The sequence below is a fragment of the Aquila chrysaetos genome, chromosome 10, assembly GCF_900496995.4.
Source record: "Aquila chrysaetos chrysaetos chromosome 10, bAquChr1.4, whole genome shotgun sequence".
In the NCBI taxonomy this organism is placed as follows: domain Eukaryota; kingdom Metazoa; phylum Chordata; class Aves; order Accipitriformes; family Accipitridae; genus Aquila; species Aquila chrysaetos.
The window spans coordinates 22,616,042-22,639,350 of NC_044013.1; the positions used below are offsets into that span (position 1 = coordinate 22,616,042).

Genomic DNA, 23,309 nt, shown 5'->3' on the forward strand with positions numbered 1-23,309 from the left:
TGATAAAATAAACTCGCACATTAAACCAGTGTAAAGCAAAGTATTTCAGCTTTGCATTGGAATAAAGCATTTGATTCTAACTTTGAACATTCATGAGTTACCCACTTTTAAAATACCAGTGCTATATCCATTTATCTTTGGGACTTTTTCCGTCATTAGAGATACATAATCCCTGATCTTAGACTGGTAAGATTTCTTAATCTCCAGAGGCAAACTTTATGTGCAGTTCTGAATGCCTGTTCCAAATGCTGAAGTGGGTGAGAGAGAGAGCTCTCTGGTACTTCAGAGCTTGCTTCTGGGACGGTCAATTCTGAATGGGATGCATCCATCTGGGGTTTTTAAATGATTTAACGGAATTGCTTTAAATTCACTCTTAATTAGTCTAAATTAAAGCGGTGTCCTTTTGGTTTGTATTAGTTTTTAAAAGTGCAAGCTGCTTTAATTCTAAATGAGAGTATCCACACTGGGAAATACCAAGCTCCCCATTAGGTGTTTTTGTCTAGTCAAAGATGTTGTAAATTCGTCAATCTAGACAAGTCTGCAGATTCTGATGGTGAAAAGGCTGACCCCTGTTAAAACTGCTGATAAAGCTTTTAGCAACTTCCCCAAAGTCTCCGTCTCAAAGCCTGTTCATTGGCCATGTGTTAAGCAGCCGTAAGGCAAAATTACAAAGGCAATAGTAAGTGTAAAGGACAGTTGATTTTACTTGGAACAGGGGCAATGTAACTCAGCTATCAGTGCAAGTATTCCAATTATATATAGTGGGTTTTCTTCCTGAGATAAATATTGCTTGTGTTCAAGACCCTGATTTTGAATATTTTACTGGGCATGGTTCTCATTTCTTTTATACTTGTCTTGTAATAGTCATATGAATTATGTGCTTTCAGTGAAGTTACTCCTGATCTTTTAAGTGAATTCTTAAGAGAATTTCCATCGTAGGTCCCTTTTCTGTGTGGCAGGCTCTGTTAAAATGTACACAGATCTAATTGTGCCTGCGATACCAGTTAAGTATGGTGTGTGCCTGCAATTGGGTCCTGTCTCACTTTCTCGTTGGAAAGGAGGTGAGTTGACTTCCCTTGCTTGGGTTCTGTGAAGAGTCTTGGGTATGCTTTGATGCTGGCAAGGGCACAGTTTCTTATACATGTGATCTGACCACTACAGTAATAGCAAGTATTCACTCTGCTCTTCCTAACCATACTGTGGGTATACCAAGCCTGAGCCACACCTGGACTAATATCCAATGATGTGAGTGAACAGCAATCATGTTCATCTTTGGGCTTGCTATCTTCTTCACTGCAGTAAAGGAGAGATTACTTGAGAGCCTCTCCAACGATGTATGTGAATAGACCCTTTCGTTACATGGGCTTATAGGTAAAATTAGGCCTGTTCCAACTTACTTTATACATTCCTTCTTCTCAAAACAGCATTAAAACAAGTAAGTTGGTAAGTCTTCATTTCATTTTTTTGACCTTTCACTTTCAAAGCTTTGGTGTAGCTATTGGGTTAAGTACAAACCAAAGATTACAGCACATGTTTCTTTCATTATTCTAGGCACCTGTTCTGGTGCGTTCCAGTAGTCTTGTAGTGTTAGTTGAATGTCTTTTGACTTTTTTGGCATGCTCTATTATATTCCTCTTAAACCCCAAAGTGCAATTTCTTGGTAAGAATCTTTTATTGTCTATTTATAAAACTGCCCTTTAAAACTCTGCTGAGAAATGGTCTGGTCACAAAGTACTAGTGAATAATCAGCTTTATACTCTGCAAATACCTTTTAAACATCTGTTGAACAAAGTAAGTGTGGAACTTATCAGTTATGGCCAAATACGCCCTAGATGCTTCCCTTTTGCCCTTAAAGGAATCCGGCTTTTTTAGTCTTTCAGCTTCGAGACAAAGGAACAAAATCGCTTTATTGGACTATAGTTATATTTTATTTTAGCAAATATTATGAGTTCCTGAAAGCCCAATTAACCTTAATATGAACTGGCTGTGCTGTGTTGCATATTGCCCTTTGGAAGCTCTGTTGAAGTTTGCTGATGTTTACAGTGGCTGCTCACTATGATAATTAGATGTTAAAGTGATGACCCTTGGGTAGCGAAGAGGCTGTTGAGCATTCTCAAGGGATAAAGGCCCTGTAGAAGGAAAGATGGTAACCTGCAATCTGAAGGTGAGGTAGAGCAGTGCTTAACCGATACTGTTCATTTTTATTTTGTTCGCTGAGAATAACATCCACTTTAGAAATAGCTGAATCCTTCATGATAAGTAGAGTGCATTTTTAATAAGTGGTTAATTAATTATAGGTTGTTTCTTTGTATATAATTGCTTCTCCTGGAAGAATGAAGGCTAGGAAAAGATGGGAGATTTCCAGAGAGACTTCTTAAATCCTGACCAAAACAAAGATTATCTATAATCTGTATAAATTGCTCTTACAAACCAAACTCCCTGCTGATTAAAAAGCAGTAGTCAGATGGAATTAATGTGAATTTTTTATGCTTGCAGCCTACCATGACTGTTTTACCAGCCTGTCTTTGTTGTCAACCCTGAGTTGCAAACATGGTAGAAGTTTTTTGGTTTTTTTTAAATGAAAACCATATTAGTAATTCTGTTGCACTAACAGTTACCAAATTTCCTGGTAGATGATATTAAGTCTACTTGAATTCAATTATTCAGGAAAGGGCTAATTGATAGTAGTTCTGTGAAGTTGTTATCATGAAATGGATAAGTAAAACATAGTGTGGGATGAAGTTGGAATGAAGTGCTGGTTACTCTCCTTCTTCAAAGTAGGATTCTGCATGGCATGTTGGCAATCTGTTCTTTACTGTGTAAATCCTTTGTTCTGGGGTTAGCATCCTCTTACATGCTCCAGTTTGCAGTGAGCCTACTTTTGAGGAGTCTTGAGAAAGGTGAGCTGATGGGTGCCCTGGCTACTCGCAGAAAGCCATTAATGCAGTTTGAGACGGTAGCTCATCCTCCATGTCAGCTATGGTAGAGCAGCAGACAGAGAGAAGCAATGGGTGTGTCTTAATGAGGATTCTATCTCAGGTCTGTCACAGGGCATTTAGTGGACAAATGTACTTCAAGTGAAAAGCTGTCCTTTTTGTCTAGTCACATTTTTACATAGGTAATGACTAGTGTCAGAAGTCAGATGCTACAGATATGAAGTAGCTATAATTTTTAATATATTTTCATCTACTTCTCATTCATTTCCCCATTCATTACATGTGCTCGAGAGTGTTAGCATCCTCTGTCCCTCAGACCTTTCTTACTTTTACTTTTATTTTTTAAGTCAGACACTCCTATGTCAATCCTGTTAACATGTCTTTCTGCTAGTTAACTAGCCTAGTTTAGCCAGTGCTTATTTCTTCTCCCTTTTGCATAAGTAGTGTAGATAAGTTTGTCCTTCCTTTAAGAACTGTTATAACTTTTTGGTATATGCATACCTGTATGTTTGCTTGGTGCCCAGAGAATGTGAGTGAAACCTGATGGGATGAGGAATGGGACTGTTGTCTGTTCATGCAGGGAGCCTGATCAGCAGTTCAAAAAAACAGTCAAGGGAGACTGGATTTAACATTGCGGGGTAGGGATTCCTGTGACAGCAAATCCTATGCAAGTTGGGTTTATCCAAAATGCTGCATTAATTCAATTACAGTTTGAATGATGTTTACTTCTGCCTGTAAAGTCAAATAACATGTTATTGACTCTCCCTGGGAAATTTTATGGTTTCTTCCTCCTTCCCCATATCTCACCTGGACAGTTGAAACAAGTTTGACGCTTTATCTGGTTATTTGTTCCATTGAGAGCAGAGGTGATACTTGCAGAAGAAAATTAGCTATGTGCACTCTCATCACAGAGAAGTACCATAGTCCTTTTTTTCCCTTCCTCTGACTTTTTATGCAAGTGGGTGTTTTGGTTTTTTTAATAAGAAATAGCTTGGTGCAAGTTTCTCTTTTTAGATAATAACTGGAAGAAAACAAACTGCCTGGGAGTTGTCAAGTTCCAGGGGCTTTTCTTCAACACAGTGCTGGCTATTTATGACCATGTGAGCAAGTGTAATTTCCCCCCACAGCTAATTGTGCTGTCAGTGGACTGCATGTGCAACTTTCAACCTGTAATTTCTTATTTTTTTTTATGCTGTACTTTGTTACTGAAGTGTTCTTCGAATGCACATTTTAATTAGGCATGGAAATACCCATCTATGTATCCTTTATTTAGATACAGATGTGTTTGGTGTGTACACACACAGAACACATATGTTTATTATAGAAGCTGTCAAAATTTGTCTTTTGTTCTTCTACGATACATCTGCAAAGCATGTGCTTTTGTGAAATAGTGCCATTTCTTGAGCCATTCCAATACTCTTACTCCTCTTAAAAGTTAAGATTCTTCAAAAAATGTATGTGCTTGCAATTATGCACACTGAGATGGCCTTACTGGTTCTGGTGTCTTTATCCACAAGTAATTGCTCAGAGCATGTGGATGTGGAGTTAAGCACGTATAAATTTTGTAGTAATGAAGACAGTAGTAATATCACATATCCATTTATGTCAGGGGTACTTCCTGCACAATAAGTTATTTGTGCACCAAGTTATTAGTCTACGTGAATAAAGCTACTAAAATCTTGTCTGTTAAGTGCAAGAGGTATAAGAATTATGAGTTAATATTCACAGATCAAAATATGTTAAGGTTTTGGGGTTCAAACAACTTACTTCCTGGTGCATTTAGATTATTACAATGCATTTATTTACTCCAGAAATATCTGAGTGTTCAGATTTAAAAGACTTTTGGAAATGAGAATATAGGAAAAGTTATTGAAAATAAAGCATTCACTTCTGAAAACTGTACATCATGAAATATTCCTAGTTCTACAGATAGGATATAGTTTGTGGAGAGGAATAAAACATTTTGTTGCAGACTCTGCAGCTTGATGTCTGCTGATTAACATTGGAATGTAATTATTTGACATAATCAGATAGCATAATATTTTGGGATAGCAGATGTGTATGGTTTTGACTGAAAAGGTTATTTCATAAAGATGAGGATGTCCTGCCAGCATCCTGTGGGGTCTCTGCTGGTGGCCTAGGATGAGAGTTGGAGAAGTACATTACTGTTTCATTTCTTTTACAGATATTGTCATCATGAGAAACATTTGCTACTTTAAATACTCTGAGTATACTCATTATCCCTCCCTGGTTTTGACTCTGTTTCTTACTACCACTCATTAAAATGATTTTTAGTAAGATTAATTCTCATGTTTAAAAAATAAGTAATTGTCTTTAATTTTTTTCTGGAATGAGTGCCCAACTTCAGATGCAACTGCTACTTTAGACTGTTGTTAAATAGAGTCATTAGTCTTGCCTGACTTCTTTTCTCTGCTTGTCAGCTGAATTACAGGTTGTCAGTGCCAAAGAATATGCCCTTGTTAGTGGAGTGGAATAGAGGGACAAGTTAGCACCTGCTCCCAGCAGAGTTCCTGACCTCTTCTTACTGCTGCACAAACCCACTTGGATTTAGAGAAGAGGTTGATCTATATCAAAGATATCTTATCCCCACTTCTTTGAAATTCAGTTTAATGTATGTTAGAATAGAATATTGAGTCACTTCAGGTGGGGAAATACTTCAGTGTATCTTGTGTGGTTGTTTAGTGATGTCATTTTTTTTTCCTCTCATATAATCTAGATTGGCAACAAACTATACTGATACAGAAATGTTCTGAGAATGCATTTATTTTGCTACTCCAAAGGAAATTACAGTCAGCTAATTTGCAAATGAATATATTTAAAATTTCTTCTGTTCAAATCTTGTAGTATTGATCTCACAAGCCAGTCTGAGAGCCGCGTCCTTGTTCAAGGTATTCTTTTGAGCAGGAGGAAAAGTGAAGAGGCAGTAATTGCAACAGTGATTATCTGTAGTTAATTTGAAACCCTTCCAAAAACACCTTAAAAGGCTTCTGAAAATCAGGAGGACTTGGGGATAAAGTACCAAGGTTACTTGTGAAAATGGTGCTTAGGAACCTGGAACATCTGGAATGCAGACTTCTGAATGTGCTTGTATTACCTTCAAAAAGGTTTTGGCACAGAGTTGTAAAGCCAGAATTAATTTTTCCAACTGTGGACTCTAAAATCATTTGTACATACCTAGAAAAATGTATAAAATGTAAACTCTGTCATCTTCATGCCTTTCTTTATTTCAGAGCTATCTAGGGTCTGATCATGAATGGAGTCAGAGTTACCAGAGTTCGGTGGACTGTGGGTTTTACAACAGAAGGGAAAGAGAAGGGAGTCTGTATTTTTTGGTCACGTTCTTTTCTTCCTCACTAAGCTTCCTTTTCTTCATGTCTTCTGATAAGCATCTTAAACTGAACATTCCTAATGAACGGACTGAGCCTCGGGTGCTAGATGTTCCTATGGTTGCTGGTGAGCCTGGTTCCTTAAGTAGTCTGAAAGAGATAAGTAATACAGTCTGCTGACTCTGGTAAAACTGCTGTGTAAATTCATGCTAAGTTCATGCAGTTCACTCAGTTAAGTTCATTCAACAGAAGTTAGGGAATCAAATATGTAATAATTTTGAGCTGTCTGTGGCCCAGTGCTGGAAGAAGACTCGGTATTTGTTTTGAAAATAAATATCAAACTTGTATTATTTTATCAGATAAACAGTAACATCCTTAGCAAAACGAGTGTGTGTTTATTGGAAATTAGTACATATGTGAAACTAGAGCTAGCTCTGTTTAGGATTGTTAATCTAGCAAATTTTTAGTTACTGTATATGCTCCCTGTGGTAGAAAGGAAAGCGCAGTGCATATGATGAGTTCCTGTTACCTTGAGGTGCATTTTAAAAATAACGTTTATTTTCATGGAAATATAAAGTTTTATAATCCCTATATTTGATAATTTATTTTTAGTGAAACAGATGTGCTGTTAATGCTTTGGTGTGAATGCGCTGATAGTAAGACAGCAATAGTCATGGCGAGTTTTTATGTGCGTGAGTTGGGGCAGAAAATATGTTCAGAGTATGTTGTATTAGTTCTCCTTGCTTACCTGCCTCAGATTACTTTAATTTTTAAATGTTCCTTTGTTCAACCACTTTTTCGCAAAATTATATTCTGTATGCTCCTTGCTTCTTTGTATTGTATCATTCCTGTTAATGTGCTGACTATTGACTTTGAAGAATAGGAGATGAGTGGACCTTGCTCAGAATTTTAGAAAGAAACTGATGATTTTGGTCTTTCCTTTTTTAGGGCACAAATGATACCATCTGTGGTGCCTGGCTTGTTTCTTCCTTCTGGGCCTCTTTTTGTCAGTTTTAAAAACTTCATTGGAGAGTTTGAGGTTATCCCAAGCTCTTGGAGGAGGACTTGAGGATGTGTATACTCAGTTGGCTGGGGAAAGATTACTTATCCAATGGGACAATCTGGCCTCAAATATTACAGGCTTTATAAAATTACTTACTTCTATAATGTTTGTTAACAAATACGTATTTTTGACCTGTAGACTTGTCCATCAAATCTCCTGTTTTTCTTTCTAAGTCCTGTGAAAGCTTAACAGCATTTTTCAATTACTACATCAGTATCTTTTTCTGCTTTGCTTAGTGCATATACATTTATTATACTGAAGCAAGAAAAATACTCTGTTGTAAATATACAGTGGCATGAAATAGATATGGTAAAATCAGTCATCAAGTATGTCCTTGGCCATAGTATTCAAGTGCCTGTCTGATAAACTTCAAGAATTTCCATGATGAAAAGTAATGTTATTTCACTTTAAAATTAAGTATTTTGATACTCACATTCAGCATAAATATAGGCTATTAGCTGACTTAAACTTGTCATTTGTAGATTTGTTTGCTTAGTATTAAGTTGTTCTACAGAGAAGTCATTAAGCTAATCTAGTTCCTTCAAAATTCAAGTAAGCCAGACTCTAACATAAATATTTACTGCTTCTAAGCTGTCACTTCCATTTATGAAGGGAATCAAGATATCTTTGTTTCACAGCAAGCAGGTTAAGATAGTGAGCTGCCTTTAGGTGCTAGCTGAAGTTCTTTACTGTATTTGTGTGAAACTAGTTGGGAGTATGCCATAAAAATTTACTTTATGTCCAGTAAAGTAGATGCATCCAAGGTGTCCGCTACACACATCATTAAGGCATGAAAAACACATCTTCTCTTCTCTTCTTTTGTTAAAGTTACTTTATATGTGGTAAGTTGCAAAATGGTTATAAATAATTATCTAAGTAATTCAAAATCAGTTTCTTCTACAACAGTAATAAAGTGCTGTCAGCCCCATTGGTTGACAGCTGTTGATCCTGACTTTTGGATGGAACTCAATTTTACCTCTTATGGTGAGGACTTGGAATTGTGTCTGCAATTATTTCCAGGTCCAAACAGCACTTATCCAGGAAATTTTTTTTTTTTTTTTTTTTTTTTTTTTAGCTGCACTTCGATATGTTGGCTTTATTTCAACCCTGCTGAAATCAATAGGACCTTTTTCGGTTGACTTCAGTAAGTATTGGATTGGGCCCATAATTTACACTTGCAAATAATTGTGGGCACAAAATTACATCTGGAGAAATAGAGGCAGTTCCTCAAACCAAGTTAGCTTCTGCGTATGAGTTTTTCTGGAAGGGAATTCAGTAACTGTGTTTTTTCCCTTATCCCTCGGGACTATCAGAAACACAGTAATTTTTAGATGTTGTCAGATCACAATGACATGATGTATAGTTGCCACCTTGAAAGGAAAGCTTTTTCTAGACTTAAGAGGAGTTCTGCTCCATTGTTCCTGCTGGGATGAGTCACAAGGACCTTCACCAGAGAGAAAATGCTGGTTTAGGGTAGACCTGAGTGTTGTCCAGGTATTGCTTGGGTTTTCTGTTTGCATACCTATCAGTCCACAAAGCATTTGATTCTCTGTAGCAAATAGCAGTATAATTAGCTCATGTGTGATCAAAGGTGTAAGGCAAAAATGGCTTCTGCCTGTAACAGAAACAAGGCAGGTTTTGTTCTTTCAAACCTCTCCCCACAAATTCAGTCATGAAACTGTAACAATGTTGGTGGCAGGTTTAGCTGGCAGACACCAAATATTTGCAAAAACAAAAGTAAAGCCTTAATGTGCCGATTTAAATGTTCGCTAGACAAAAATCCAGTCTATTTCTAATAGATTGTTTACCTCAGCTGAACTGGAAACTGACTGACAACTTGAAGTCTTACTCTAGAAGATATTTGAACTTTTAATTCTTTATTCTCAAGTAGAACTTTATTTAGAAATACTTTATTTAGAAACACCTACTGGTTTAGAAACTTCAAAATTTATAGATGACCTTTAAACAAAGAATACAGTATCAGTGCAAGAGATGAATTATTTGATTTCTCCTACGTGCTGGAGTAGAAAGAATTATAGTTAGACAAGATATACTTTCTCTGTACAATACCAGTGGGCCTGAAGCTGGAAGGCAGCATTATGACTGTAGCATTAGGACTGATGCTTTTCAGTGTACTGAATCCTCCTTTATGACCTTCATAGTTCAGGAGAAGTTCATAGTGAAATGTTTATCCTCTAGGATAGGCTATGAATGGCTTATTAAAAAGTCATATTGCAAGTTAGGGGAAGGAACTTAAAATGTTCTAAAAAGCATAAACATCCGAAGTTTTCTTTGTGCTGTTGTTTGCCTGCATTAATTCCAACCATGTAAGAAAAACAGCACTGCCTTCCTATACAGAGAATAAATAACTCTGTCAGTGTTATGACTTTCTGAAGATTTCTTTTCTTTGCAAATACTCAGTGTTCGTGAGCATTTAACTGGAATGACTTTCATCATACTTGGTGTCTATAAGCTGATTTGTAATTATTACTGGCAAGCCTCAAGATATGGTCCGTTTGTACCTCGGTTGATGCAAATCAAATTCTGCTCTGCCATGTGGAGGTTTTTTGTGCGTTTTCATATTGCTCTTTGCCTGTTCACAGCTGTGAAGGATATAACCTTGGAAGTAGTCCAGTGATTGTTTACATAATGACATGATACAGTTTTCACCCAGAACATACAGGTGAAGAAGTTACTACCTAAAGAGCATTTGGTCTATGGCTTCTCCTGTCGCAGTTTTCAAAGGATCAATTAAAATTTGAGCTATGTTTAATTGCAGTAATTAGGGTGATTAATATGTAATTTTTAATTATTACTATTTGTCTGGAAATGTCACTCTTCAAAATAAACTAAGTAGCAATGCCAGTCTATTTAAACGTTATTAATAGGTGAGGCATTAATTGAAGATTCTTCCCTAACTAACACGCAAAAAGAAGGAAACCAGGAGAGCTCTGTTGGATTGAAAAGGCTGGCCCATGACATCCAGCTCTAACTCTGTCAGGGAATTTAACTGAGTTTGCCAGACAAAAAATTATTTAAATCTTGCACTTTTTAGAGTTAAATGTGATTAAGAAGCAACATCTCAAACCAAAATGCTGTGCCAATTTCATCTTCAAACATACAGCATGGCAAAATATTGACTTACCATATTTGCCTGTCTGAAATGCCTTTAGTGTACTCACCACTGTTCTCTCCCACTGTTTGGAAAAAGACACTCACCTGAGAGAGAGGAAAACCCTGTGAGACAACTTAATAGTTCAAGAAAACTGAACAGAGAAGTTTTAGACTATCTCCTCTTCTACAATCCACTGCTAGGAATAATTTTGGGATTCCAGGATGAATTCAAATTCCTGAAAAATTTAAAAAGTATGTTGTATTTTGCAGTAACGGAGAAGATGATCCTTAGCTGTCATTGGAATGGAGCAAAAGGGTTTAGGGAAGAGACAGTACGACAGTCAGGAAGCTCAGTGTGATGAAGCAGAATAAATCCTTGAAGGTGTGTGTAAATGGTGAGTGCTGCACTCTGGGAAGGGGGAATCAAAATCTGTTCAAGTAGTTGCTCTTCCTGCCCGCATAGATACGCACTGTCAGCTCTGTGCTTATCCTGAGGTACTCAGGGACAAGTCCCTGTGTGCTCACTGCCTCAGTACAGGACCAAATTCCGATGCTGTGATGGATTGGGAACAGTGGCAGCACAGTACTGCATTAGCAAATTATCTGTTAGCTCTGTCTTGTGTGCTTCATGACATCAGGCATTTGCAGTTTCCAGATTCTCTGTTACAGGTTCTGACTCCCAAATCCCATGAGCCCAATGGAGGGAAGTGAAGGGAACCTGCAGTGCCAGGCAGATGTAGAGGCAAGATCTGTCATGTCACATAACTCAGTGCTGTCTGGACTCTGCTTGTCTGGGGGCACAGGAGCTGGGACTGCATAGCCCCCTTTTTGTTTTGAGCTTTTTTTTTCTCCTCATATCTTTGCATATGTTCAGACTGGGCAGGGTAGGAAAAGGGCATAGTGAGGAGCTGTATTACCAAGTTCTGGTTTAAGGTTTTCCAGATACAAGAGACCAAAGAGATCTAAGTTCAGGTGATTACTCCAGGCCCTTTTGGCTCTGGTTCCCAAGTGTTGTTTCTTTTTTTAATTTGGCTGCAAAAATGTAAAAGTCCTGGTTAAGCAGTCCAGTTACAGTACAGTTCAGAGCAAGAATTCAGTGACTTGGAGTTTGTTTTGGTTTTTTGTTGGTTGTTTTTTTTTTCCACAGACTGGCTTAAGGAGATTTTGGAAAAATGATTAGTAGGATATCAGCCAGTTTGGTTAAAACAAACACAAAATGGGTGAACCATTTGAACTGTTGAATTGAAATGTCTCTGCAAGCTGTTCTTACAGCTTGTCCTTTTAACTGTTTCAGAGAAACATGCTATCAAATGTAAGCTATGCTGTAGTTTGTGGAAGGAACCTGCACTCAGCATTTGAGCATGTTTTTCTCCCCCCCCCCCCCCCCCCCCCCCCCCCCCCCTGTTTCTAATGGGAAATTAATTCAGCACAACTTTTTTCTATTTCTTACTGTGCACAGTTAAACTGGTCTGTAGAGGGTATGTATTCCAGGCTGGCTTCCTGGGGCAGAACTAATCCAGTAATTTATAAGTTCAGCAGATGTTTCTGCTTTTAAGGCCAGGTGTAATCTCATGCACCATTTTTTTTTTTTTTTCCCTTCTTCCCTGGAGTAAATGCTAACTGGGCTGAGGGCCAAAATGTAATTACCTTTTTTCTTTTTTAATTTTTTCCTTCTAAATGTGTGTAGTGTCACCTTACATCAGACTTCCCCTCTTTTAGGAAGAGTATGATGATGCATATGCTCATACTAACAGCAGAAAATGATCACTTATTGCTTTACCTTTACAATAGCATTTACCGAGTTGTATGAATGTGTTTGGCATAACTGGAACAGCTGAACTAGTGGGTTTTGGTTGTAGAGAAAGATTTGTGTTGCATATCCTAATGAAAATGCTTTTTTGTTGTATTCGTATTATTTTTTGCTTACTCCTCTGAGGGCTTAATTTATCATTTCTTTACCCTGGTTTTACTCTGAAGTCTGTGTAAAGCTCTGGTCAGAACTGGACTAGGAAAGTGAGACATCAGGGCTACAGACATTGAAGAAATACTTTGAGACATGCGCGATTACTCTTTTTGGAGGTTTGCATTCCTCTAAGAGCCATTCACTCATACCCTTCAGGGTAACTTGGCTGTGTGGCTGCTGATTGACTCTATTGGTAGCTTGACCAGGGAAAAAAAAAAAGAGTAATGATAGCAAGAAAAGTGTTGACCTGGAGGGAGGCAGGTATGATACCTCTGGGATCACTGTTAGGTCTGGATTGATAAACTGTCTTGTGACTTACCTGGAAGGAGAAAGTGTCATGCTAGTAAAACTTATGAAGACATTAAATTGGGAATAACTATGCATCAGTGTCAAGCCATACAGAGGTTAGAATATGGACAAATGATAACAAAGGCCTACAAAACACATAAAACATGAAAGTGTTGCCTGTGGGGGCTAGAAATCCTCCGTTTGTCTCTTGCCCTGCCATTCCTAAGGTAATTGTAAAAATTAAACATAATAGACCAAGATCTATCAACTTTACTGGCAGAAACAAACTGCCAGTAACAGAAAGAAGGTTTTAATTTTTTAGATACTGAATGTGAATTCTTTGCTACAGGACTTTTTCTTGAAGAGCTGTGGTGGTCAAGGGAAGGAGGGTTTTCAACCCTGACTATCTTGTCTGTGCATGCAGAAGCACTGGATATAGTGGTGATTACATTAGCCAAACTCTGCCTTTTGCCAATACAGCTTATTTTGCTGGAGAGAGGAAGCACATGCACTGTGCTGGCTATGGTGCCGCAAATAGAAATACTTCATGGCTGTGATTACGTAGGCAGAATTAAACAAACAAACAAAAGCTAGTATTGTCATACTGGCAAAATGATTCTGCGAAGAGCTGGCCTTGGTTGGTTTAGGAAATGAACTTTAGGTGGTTTGAATCACTACTATTTGTAACTAATTTTACATAATGAACTATGGTCCCTAAATTAAAATCTTGGTTGTGCTGGGCTCTGAAAAGAGAGATGCTTTCAGAAGCTGGTTCAGCATTTTGGTGGTTCTGGATTGCTCTTTAGGCATCTCTGTTTCTAATCAATCTTCAGCCACTTAGGAGCTTAAAGTTAGGTAGTGTGAAAGTACAGATCTATATTTTAAGCCAAAGATGTGAATATGGTTCATTTAAGTTAGCAGATATGCTCTCTTAGTAGCTACCCTGTTACTGGAGTGTCAGTTAGTGTGTGTGCCAGTCAGCTAAGGGAAGATGGTAGCTGCTTGCTTGGGCTAGTAAAGGAGGACTGAGTGAAACTATAAAAATGTGGGATCATAAACTAACACCCTGTTGAGTTTATTCTTATCAACAAAACTAGTGCCCGTATTTCTAACACTTTTAACCATCTGGAATTTTGGCAAATATGTTTTCTAAATGAGAAAATACAATTTTGTGAGGTTGCTGTTACTACAGGTGCTCAGTTGTCAGAGCAGCATGGCTCTGAATGGTCTTTTATGTGCAAGAAAATTAATTGCCTGCACCAATGTAAATTTGCAGGACGTGGCATTTTAAAATGTGAGTAAGTTAAGTGGGGTCTGTAAACATTTCTAGGCAGATTTTGATTCCTTGGCTAAGTATATACTTACTGTTTGAACATTTTGAATGGAAACATCCGTGTCTTTTTATTACATCACGACTTGATTAATTACAGCCAGTTGAACGCTACATTACAGTACCAAGATACCTTTTAGGAGACAGAAGTCGGAATAGTGACAAAATTAAGTGTTGTGTTTTCTGATTAAGTTTGCTATGGTGCAGATGTTAACATTGCTGCTGATGATTAAAACAAATTGTAAATAATGCTTGTGGAAAATTCTCTGAAAGCCACAATTGCCTTAGTGGTTATTTTCATGGCCATATGTATCCATTTTAAAGGACACTTAAGATATCTATAGCTGACTCCCCCCCCAAAAAAAGGAAATAGAATAAATAGCTGCTTAATTAGTACCTTAATTTCTTCAAAAGCAAAAACCTTTAAGGTATTTAAGATGGAAATGCTGATTCTTCCAAAGCATTTCTTTGTTTAAACTTAATTTTTTTATAAAGATGAAAAATACTAAGGATCTCAAGACACAGTTATGTTGTGGGGAGTCCAAGATCTTTCTACTTGCCTCTCTGAAGCACAAATGTAACTATAAAGAGTCTGATCTCTTGGCAGGATCTGGTCTCTCATGCTCACAATATGTGTAGGCCCATCTTTTCATGAGGCTGACATGATTTTTAAAACTGAAAGCATCCCAGCTATGGTGTGCATTAGCAGCACCTTGGAGCAACTCAACCCATAGTAGCAGCCATCACACAAGGGAGCCTGGTGCTCTGTAAATTTTTGCTGCTCTCTTTGTTAGTAGCTTCTGGGCTGTACCTCAGCTGCTGCTTTCATGAAAAGTAAATATGCAAATGTGGGTTTTGTCTCACTGCTAGGTGCCAAGTGTTATATATAAAGCATTTAGAAAAGTGATAACTTTGACATTTCTTTGAAAGAGATTTCTTTGAAGATTATATGGGTGTGTCGTCCAGAAAATGCTGCATTTATTGCTGGGCAAGAGATAAAGGAGGAGGCTAAAGCAGTTCAGATATAGTGGTTTCCATTAAAATCTTTACTTTCTGCATTATCAGATAATTAATGGTGCTGTGCGACTCCCCATACCAAATATAATTTGGTAATAATAATTAGGTAAGGAGTTAAACTGTTCAGTTTCAATGGCAGCACTATAAAACGAGGCAATGATAAGTTTAATGTGCGAAACTAGTAAACTGTCAGGTGTTAAATTAAACAGCATAACTCTCTGACTGATGGGAATCTTAACTTTTTAGTGGTGTATATAAAACAGTGTACAACTTGGCGTAATTTTTCCATATATACCAATTTCAGTGTAATTTCAGCAGCTATGGCCTGGGAAATGCAGGGGTTAGAGATCAGTGGTGTTATCCTCTGTGGTGCCTCCAATGCAGAGTTCAAGGCATGACATATTAATGTAGAAATTCAATTATTTGATCATGCCAGTATTGAAAGACTGGGTTGTTAAGAATCTTGCTTGCTAACGTGTCACGGTCATCATGTACGGGAACAAGGTTCTCAATCAGTGACAAACTTGCTCATTTTCTGGAGTAGTAGTAGCTTATTTAAAAGCTGTGCTTTAATAGCAAGAGAATTTTAAAACATGCATATATATAGATTTGGTTTTTTTGTCTGCTTTGATTCAGCTGTTCCTAATAGAACAATCAGTTTTAAGTTTATTAGTGATAACAGCTAATGCCTTAAATGCTTTCCCTCCATGAATAACAATATTGCAACTATATAAATAACTACATTGCTTTGATGTCTAGATATGGTTGTGTCTTATAATGAATTCATTTTCCAATAAGAAAACCAATTTTAGAAAACAATAATTTTACTTACCTGTCTTTCTTCAAAGGAACTTAATTTCACTGTAATTCAATTATGTAACCACACTTACTTATTGTTAATGTTACTAGAGTAAATCTTTCTAAAATAATTGGATAACTTCAGGTGTTGCTAATGATATTGACTATTTTACTTTCAGAATTTCTCATTTAGGCAGTACTTCAAATGAGCATGCTAACAATATTTTCAGTTTTCTGTTTTGGTTTTTTTTTTTTTTTTTTCTGTTTAATTTTTGTTCTCTTTTGTTAGGCATTGGATCTAAAAAGCGTCTGCTATGACCAGCTGGCTTTTGCCTACCTACTATGTACTCTTTTTCCTTATTTTTGTAGAGTTTTGAAACATTCATGCTGTAACATTGCAAAAGATATATGTGGATGCTTATTTTTTCTGCTATGAATTGTATTAATCACTGCTAGTGGAGCAAATTACAGTATGTAAATTGAGGCATATGCCTCTTTATTTAGGATCAAACCTTAACTTTTAAGTTTTAACTTATATTTCAGGAAGACCTGTTTATGGTGATTTTTATTTATACGGGGTTGGTATGAGAGCAATGTGTGAGCTGGGAAATGGCCTCAGCTTCTCATTAAACCCAGTTCCTGAGGTGAAGTAGTTCCATAAAACTTTTAGTGTTGAGCTGAAATTCCTAACAGAAGCGATTGCCTGCATCTTATCAGAGTCTAGTAAACATGCTATGGGATAGGTACATAAGGTAGACTTAAGATATGACCAGACTCCGTCACTGACTGCTTCTCAACCAGAAAACCAACAAGCAGGAGCTGACTCTTGATACTGCTTGGCAGAGGTGTGATGGCAGTGTCAAAACTAGATACCACTGTCAGGAAAAAGGGCAATACTGCAGGTACCAAGCACTCTTGTTACACATTGTAGCAACAGCAGGACTGAAAGCTGAACTTGTTCGGTGCTAATGCTGGTGGGATCTCTAACCCTGAGGTTTAGAAACCCTAGAGTAAACTACATATAATTTTTCAGTCTCCAGATATGTTCTCCCATGTATCTCTGGGTGTGTTAAAAGCTATTAGATGAAGCCTTTGCGTTAGGTGTTTTGTAGAAAAAACACTGAAAGATTTAGTAACTAGTGTTTACAAATGGCAATTTATGTACCTCATTTGTATTGCAGCATGTTGCTATAGAATATGGCAGGCCTTTGCCAGGAGGAAGAAATTTACATTCTCCTGAGGATGGGGACAAGTCCACTTTCTTCCGTGTTGGAGAGCTAATTGCCACCAGCAGATGGGAGAGCAAATTAAAGGAAATGTAATGAATAAAGCTTGGGCCCTATTTTGCCCCAGTTCCTTTTGTTTTGTTTTGTTCATTTTTTTGATATAGTGACACCCCCCACCCCCAACAAAAAGTACCTGACCGGGAACAGTTAATACAGCTCTTTGATGGAGAAAAGGTTCTGGTTGCTGTACTGGTTGCTGAAGCTTTTCTTCATTGTCTTCACCCTTTACAGCTGCATTACTAAGTACTTTTTATCTTGACTGAAAGTTTTATTTAGTTATTCCAAGTGAACTTCCTTTACCAAGTCAGAGACAAGAAAAAAAAATCAATTCCTTTCATTCTTAGAAGGTAGCTGCTTAAAAAGGAATCAATATCAGTGTCTGTGAATGAGCTGTTGGCCAATTGGCAACGTAATAGCCTAGTTTTGGAGAAAAGAGAAAAAATACAAAATAGAAATAAATGATATTGAGGAAGAAGAGTTAGGTTTAGGGTAAAGAAAATTGGTTTGAAAGCTGAGCTACTAGCCTGATGGTTTTTCCTATTGTAATCTGTCATAAAAATCTTAATCTTGACTATAACCAGTGACTTGTCATTTAGATTTTTGATCTGTATGGATTTTGATGAATTCTCAAGATCCTGTTTGTAATTAAGCTTTCTTTTCCATGTGCTTCACCTGTTGGGAATACCACCAAGTTATCCAAAACCTGTTAGTATTAGTTTTTAGTATTAGTCTTAGGAAAAAATATTATACTAATTGTGCTATGTCAAATTCTCTAGCACTTTTTCAGGCAAAGTATCAGTTTAAAAATGGAACAAACAAGATTCTAACATGGAAGGATGAAGAGTTTTAAAGCAAGGAAATGTTAATTCCTGGGGAGCATCTTTCCCTTTTCTTTGCCATTGGCTCTAGGAAATTGAAGCTGACTTTGACTTTTCTGTGTGTATATGATTGACATAATGTTTTAATTCCCCCTGCACCCCTGGTCGCACTCTGAATGCTGTGCCTGCATCAACTGGCTTGGAGAAAACCAAGCATGATCAGAGCATTAGGGTCTGCTTTAACTCAACTGTGTAGTATTAAAAAAATACATGCAGCCAGCATAGCTTGTATTGGTTATAGTTTTTCTGAAAACAAATGCTGCTACTGTGTTTTGTCTGTCTAGTAATTATACTCCAGTTTAGAGGTTTTTATGCAGTAAAATCTATCAAATACTGTATTCCAGAGGATCAGTGGTAAAATCCTTGCCCTGTGTCGTGGTTTAACCCCAGCCAGCAACTAAGCACCACGCAGCCGCTCACTCACTCCCACCCCACCCAGTGGGATGGGGGAGAAAATCGGGAAAAAGAAGCAAAACCCACGGGTTGAGATAAGAACAGTTTAATAGAACAGAAAAGAAGAAACTAATAATGATAATGATAACACTAATAAAATGACAACAGCAATAATAAAAGGATTGGAATGTACAAATGATGCGCAGTGCAATTGCTCACCACCTGCCGACCGGCACCCAGTTAGTCCCCGAGCGGCGATTCCCCGCCCCCACTTCCCAGTTCCTATACTGGATGGGACGTCCCATGGTATGGAATACCCTGTTGGCCAGTTCGGGTCAGCTGCCCTGGCTGTGTCCTGTGCCAACTTCTTGTGCCCCTCCAGCTTTCTCGCTGGCTGGGCATGAGAAGCTGAAAAATCCTTGACATTAGTCTAAACACTACTTGTGTGTACAATGTTATCAACATTCTTCACATACTGAACTCAAAACATAGCACTGTACCAGCTACTAGGAAGACAATTAACTCTATCCCAGCTGAAACCAGGACACCCTGTTAGAGTTGGTGTAGGTCATGTGACTTCAGGAGGATTAGCATTCAAAGACTCCCAGTTGAATGAACATGTTTCCTTCAAGAAATGGATGGAAGATGAGACAGCATAATTACTGTGGGATGGATTCAACTGGGCAGACATTTGCAAATCTTCTTCATTTAGCTTATTACCAGAAGAAAGACCACTGCCATACTGTCATCTGGCAGTTCAGTAGGTTTTTTTGCCTCTGCATGTCTCCATTTTCAATCAAGCACAAGTCATAAATGTACATTATAGAGTATGGCTTTGTACTGGTAATGTCAAGAGAGAATTTCATTAAAAACCTTGGGATTGCAGAGAGATCAGCAGTGGTGGACCTCTTTGCGGGGTTTCATCACTACAGTAGACCTGTAGTTGTATGTTGTCATGCGGGATAAAATTATAATCTTTCTTTCTTGTTTCTCCTGTAAATTTACAGGAGATATGTGTGATTTTTTTCCTCTGCTCTATTTCTGTAAATCTGGAAGGTGCATTTTATAAAAACAAAGTTTAAAATGAACCTCAGGTAGTTGATGGGTTAATTCTAGGAGTTTTGTTGCATATTTAATGGAATTTGGAATTTGAGAATGATTATTCATCAGTCCTCTTTAGAGAAGAGGAGACAGTTTAACATGGAAGAGAAATTCAACCTAAAAGTTTTTGGGGTTGGTTTTGTTTTGTTTTTTTTTTAACTAAGCTTGATGCATTGGCAATTGATTTATCTTGGTGAGATATGATATAAAGGCAATTCTTAATGTCATCTCTGAAGTGTTTAAAAAAAAAAGTGGGTAGTGAAAAAAGAGTTTCCATGGAGTATCAAAAGAGATGCTTAGCATAGGTGCTTAGTTTACCTGGTTAGACTAAGCCCTGGACTCCAACATCTTTCTTGCTGAGTTTCAGCATGTGGCCAAGCTGAAATAGTATTCAGGTTTTAGTTCAGACCCACAGTATGTGTTTCCAGTGGTTTCTTTCTCTGAGAAGTTCATGTTTGCTTTGAGAGAAGCAACTAGTGTGTGGTGAACAAAAGCGGAGATGTCTCACAACTGCAGAATTCAGCACTGGAGAAATAAGACTTAATTTTTGTGAACAACTTTTTGTAGCATTGGCTCTCTTCTTTATCTGCAGCCAGTTAGATCCATGTCCACAGTTCAATAATTAAATCTCTCTCTTTAGTCTTATAAATCCAATTTGGGCTGTTTTTCAAAGAACATGGCTCCTTTGTCTGACATCTGGATATTTAGTTTATCAGAGCTCTGAGTTGGTCATGTAAATTGAGTGTCTCTGGTTTGGATCTGCTTTTTGATGGATAAGTACATCTTTGCAAATGTGACTACAGACTCCATGGCTGGAGTGCTGTGCTGAGTTTATTTGCTTGGTGTTGTTGGTTGTTTTTGTTGTGGCTTGTGGCTTTTGTCTTTTGTGGGGGTAAGGAAGAAAGATGGGGAAAGCAGTGGAGGGCAAACAGCTAAGGAAGTGGTACTGGGATGTGAAATGTGTATTCTAAGGTGTTAATAGCTATTATGTGGATCCGCAGCATACAAGTCAGTAAATGCATTTCTGCTACCTACACAGAGTAATTACACTACCGTTTATGATAGATAGTTCAGTTTCTGCCAGTGTTTCCATTACTAATTTCTGTTTTCAGGGATTTATAATACAGACTGAGTCTGTATCTGGGTAATTTTATTAAATCAGTTTTCAACAAGCTCTTCGGCTGTGCAAGCATGGAAACAATATTAAATAAAAAGAAAACTTTAAACCTAGGGATCCTAATGTTCTGATATGTGATGTTAAGCTATCTCATCACTGATACATTGTATAATTTCTGTTTTGCCACTTACTGCATGTAAAGTCAATGATTTTTCAGCATCAGTAGCTTCAAAACCAAGTGTTTTAACCATTGCAATATTAGCCTGAAAATCACAAGATCTTAAATAATGAGTTTTTACTCTTTTTTTTTTTTTTTTTTTTTTTTTTAAGATTACATTCACTAAGCTCATGTTTTTTGGGGGTTGTTTGGTTTTCTTCCCGCCCCTCCCCCCCCCCCCCCTTCCTTAAGGACCGTGAGAGCTCAGTACATATCTTTAACCAATACATACTGATTGGTAGGTGAACATACCGTGAAGCATAAGTAGCGCTATCTGCTTATTACTGGCACTTCAGTTCACAAATTGGGTGCATCTAGATACTGAAAAGGAATGGGGAGAGAAATGCTTTCACTGGACTCCACAGGAGTGACTTACAGTGCATTAGTGTAAACTCTGGTATCCTAAGAGCATATAGTCATCAGCAGTGTCCTGCTGAGACAGTTTCTGCACATACCTGCCCCTCCTCTCCCCTCCGCACACTGTCAATCGTTAACTGATACAGAGCATCCTTCAGCTCCACTACTCAGCACAGTTTCAAGGACTTGTCAGAAACCTGACTGTTGGATTTTGGAGTTGAGTTTGCTGTTGGCTCTCCAGCTGCCCTCCTTTCCAATTTGAAGGGATGTTGAACTGTAGGAAGTAGCTGCATAGACCCCATGTTGCAGCATGAGTTTTGTCTCTTTTAGCTGGAGCATTGGGTGCCTTAGCCGTGACTGAGCACCACATTGCTCAGGAAATGTTAAAATACAGCTCCTGTGCGACTGTCAAAATTTTGGTACTGGTGTCACAGTATTTACAAAGGTTATTTAAAATATCAGGTGTAGAAGTAAACTAACCAGACAATTTATTTAATGAATGAATAGTTTTTCCAAGATGATAGCTGGATAGCGATGTCCTCAGTTTTAATGTCTGGGCTTAGGCATAATCCCAGGATATGATGGGTTCCGGGGGGCAGGCAGGGTGATCTGAGAAAATCCTAGCAGGATCAGTGGAGAGTTTTTGGCCTTTTACATCTTCATCCGTGTTTGTATGTAATATAATCTACAATGATGAATCTGAATTATTTCATAATCCTCATCAGCACAGTATCTGTGAACTGCTTATAATGCCTCCTAAAGACTCTTTTTTATTCTCTAAATGAGTGTAAAATCTGGGAATTTGGCTTTGATTGCAGTATAATGAATTTGAATGAAGTTGCCTAGTGCAAAGCAAGAAGATTGTTATGAATATGTATGCAGTGCTGCTAGCCTTTTTTATTGTATGGATGCCTGAGGAGATGAAATGTGTGAGCTCCAGACTTCTGGTCTTACGCGTCAGATCTTAATGAGGGATATTTGATAACTTACTTTTGAGGTTTTTAATTGTTTGCTGTTTTCTTTTTAAAATAATTATTTAAGAGAGAGAGCTCCCCAGTGATCTCTGATTTTACTAGTATACAGCTCAATAGTATTTTTCTTTTTCCAGATTGTGGTTTAGTGAATTAAGCCTTCCTGCTTTCTAAACAAAGGAAACTTAAACTTTTTATATATATATATATATTTTTTTTTTTTTTTAATTTCAAGAATTCCTAGTTAAGAAAAGTCAACAAAGGCACTAATATGTCTGAATTTCACTGCCTTCCCCCTCCCCCTACCTCCTGCCCCAATATATGAATTATATTTAAAGTGAAGTTAGTTAGCTTATGTTGTGCATTTTACAGTCTTCAGCAATGTTTAGTGTATTTTTGTGGCAGTTATTACAGCTGACATGAGTTTACATTATTCCATTGTCAGGGTATACTTGACAAAGACTTTTTTACAATAAATAAATAAATAAATGTAATATTTATATTGTCTTGTATATTCATCCATAAAGTTCAACTATATTCTGTAGCTATTAAACATAGATTCTGACAATGAAATGCAGCATTTTGATGGGTTGTGTTATTTGGTTTAGTTTTTCCCAGCAGCTTCAGGTAATTAATTAAAAAAAAAAAAAAAAAGCTATTTATTGTCTCTCTCAAATGGAAAATGAAATAAATACAACCAAAAGAATTTTTATTTTTAATCTGAGAGTAAACAAGTGTGTGCTGTACTAAATTTTTTTTTTTTTTTTTGTATACTGAAAGTATACAGACTTCTTCCAGAAATTGTCAGAGGAAAGAAAAGGTGTTTTGGCAGTAGAATAGAGCTCAGTGGATCTATTGTCACAGGAAAGATAGCTGGAACTCTGGAATAGCCTAGTTAATTGAATGATCTTGCTTATACTATGTAATGATGAAGTTACCCATGTTACATTCAAACAGTTGTCATCTGAGCTTCAGAATCAATACTTGAATTTAAATAAACGGTTTCTTTATGAATATTTATAGTTATATTTTATATAACTATTTATATAGTTTCACGTTGTCAGCACGTTCAGTGGGAAGCTTGCATTTTTAGCTGTTCCTCATAGTCAAAAGGGCTGTGAGAGTAGGCTTGG

General features: G+C 37.4%; 1 protein-coding gene across 2 annotated transcripts in view; it reads left to right on the top strand.

The window, feature by feature from the left end:
• The window catches only part of SPSB4 (splA/ryanodine receptor domain and SOCS box containing 4), a 180,981-nt gene that overhangs the window by 3,059 nt on the left and 154,613 nt on the right, over positions 1 to 23,309 (top strand). Inside the window, exon 2 of one of the 2 annotated variants that reach the window (XM_030029202.2) lies at positions 17,038 to 17,174. The exons of the other annotated variant lie outside the window; for it this stretch is intronic. The gene's annotated coding sequence lies outside the window, so the exon portion shown is untranslated. The remainder of the gene's footprint in view (positions 1 to 17,037; positions 17,175 to 23,309) is intronic. 2 annotated transcript variants of the gene reach the window in all.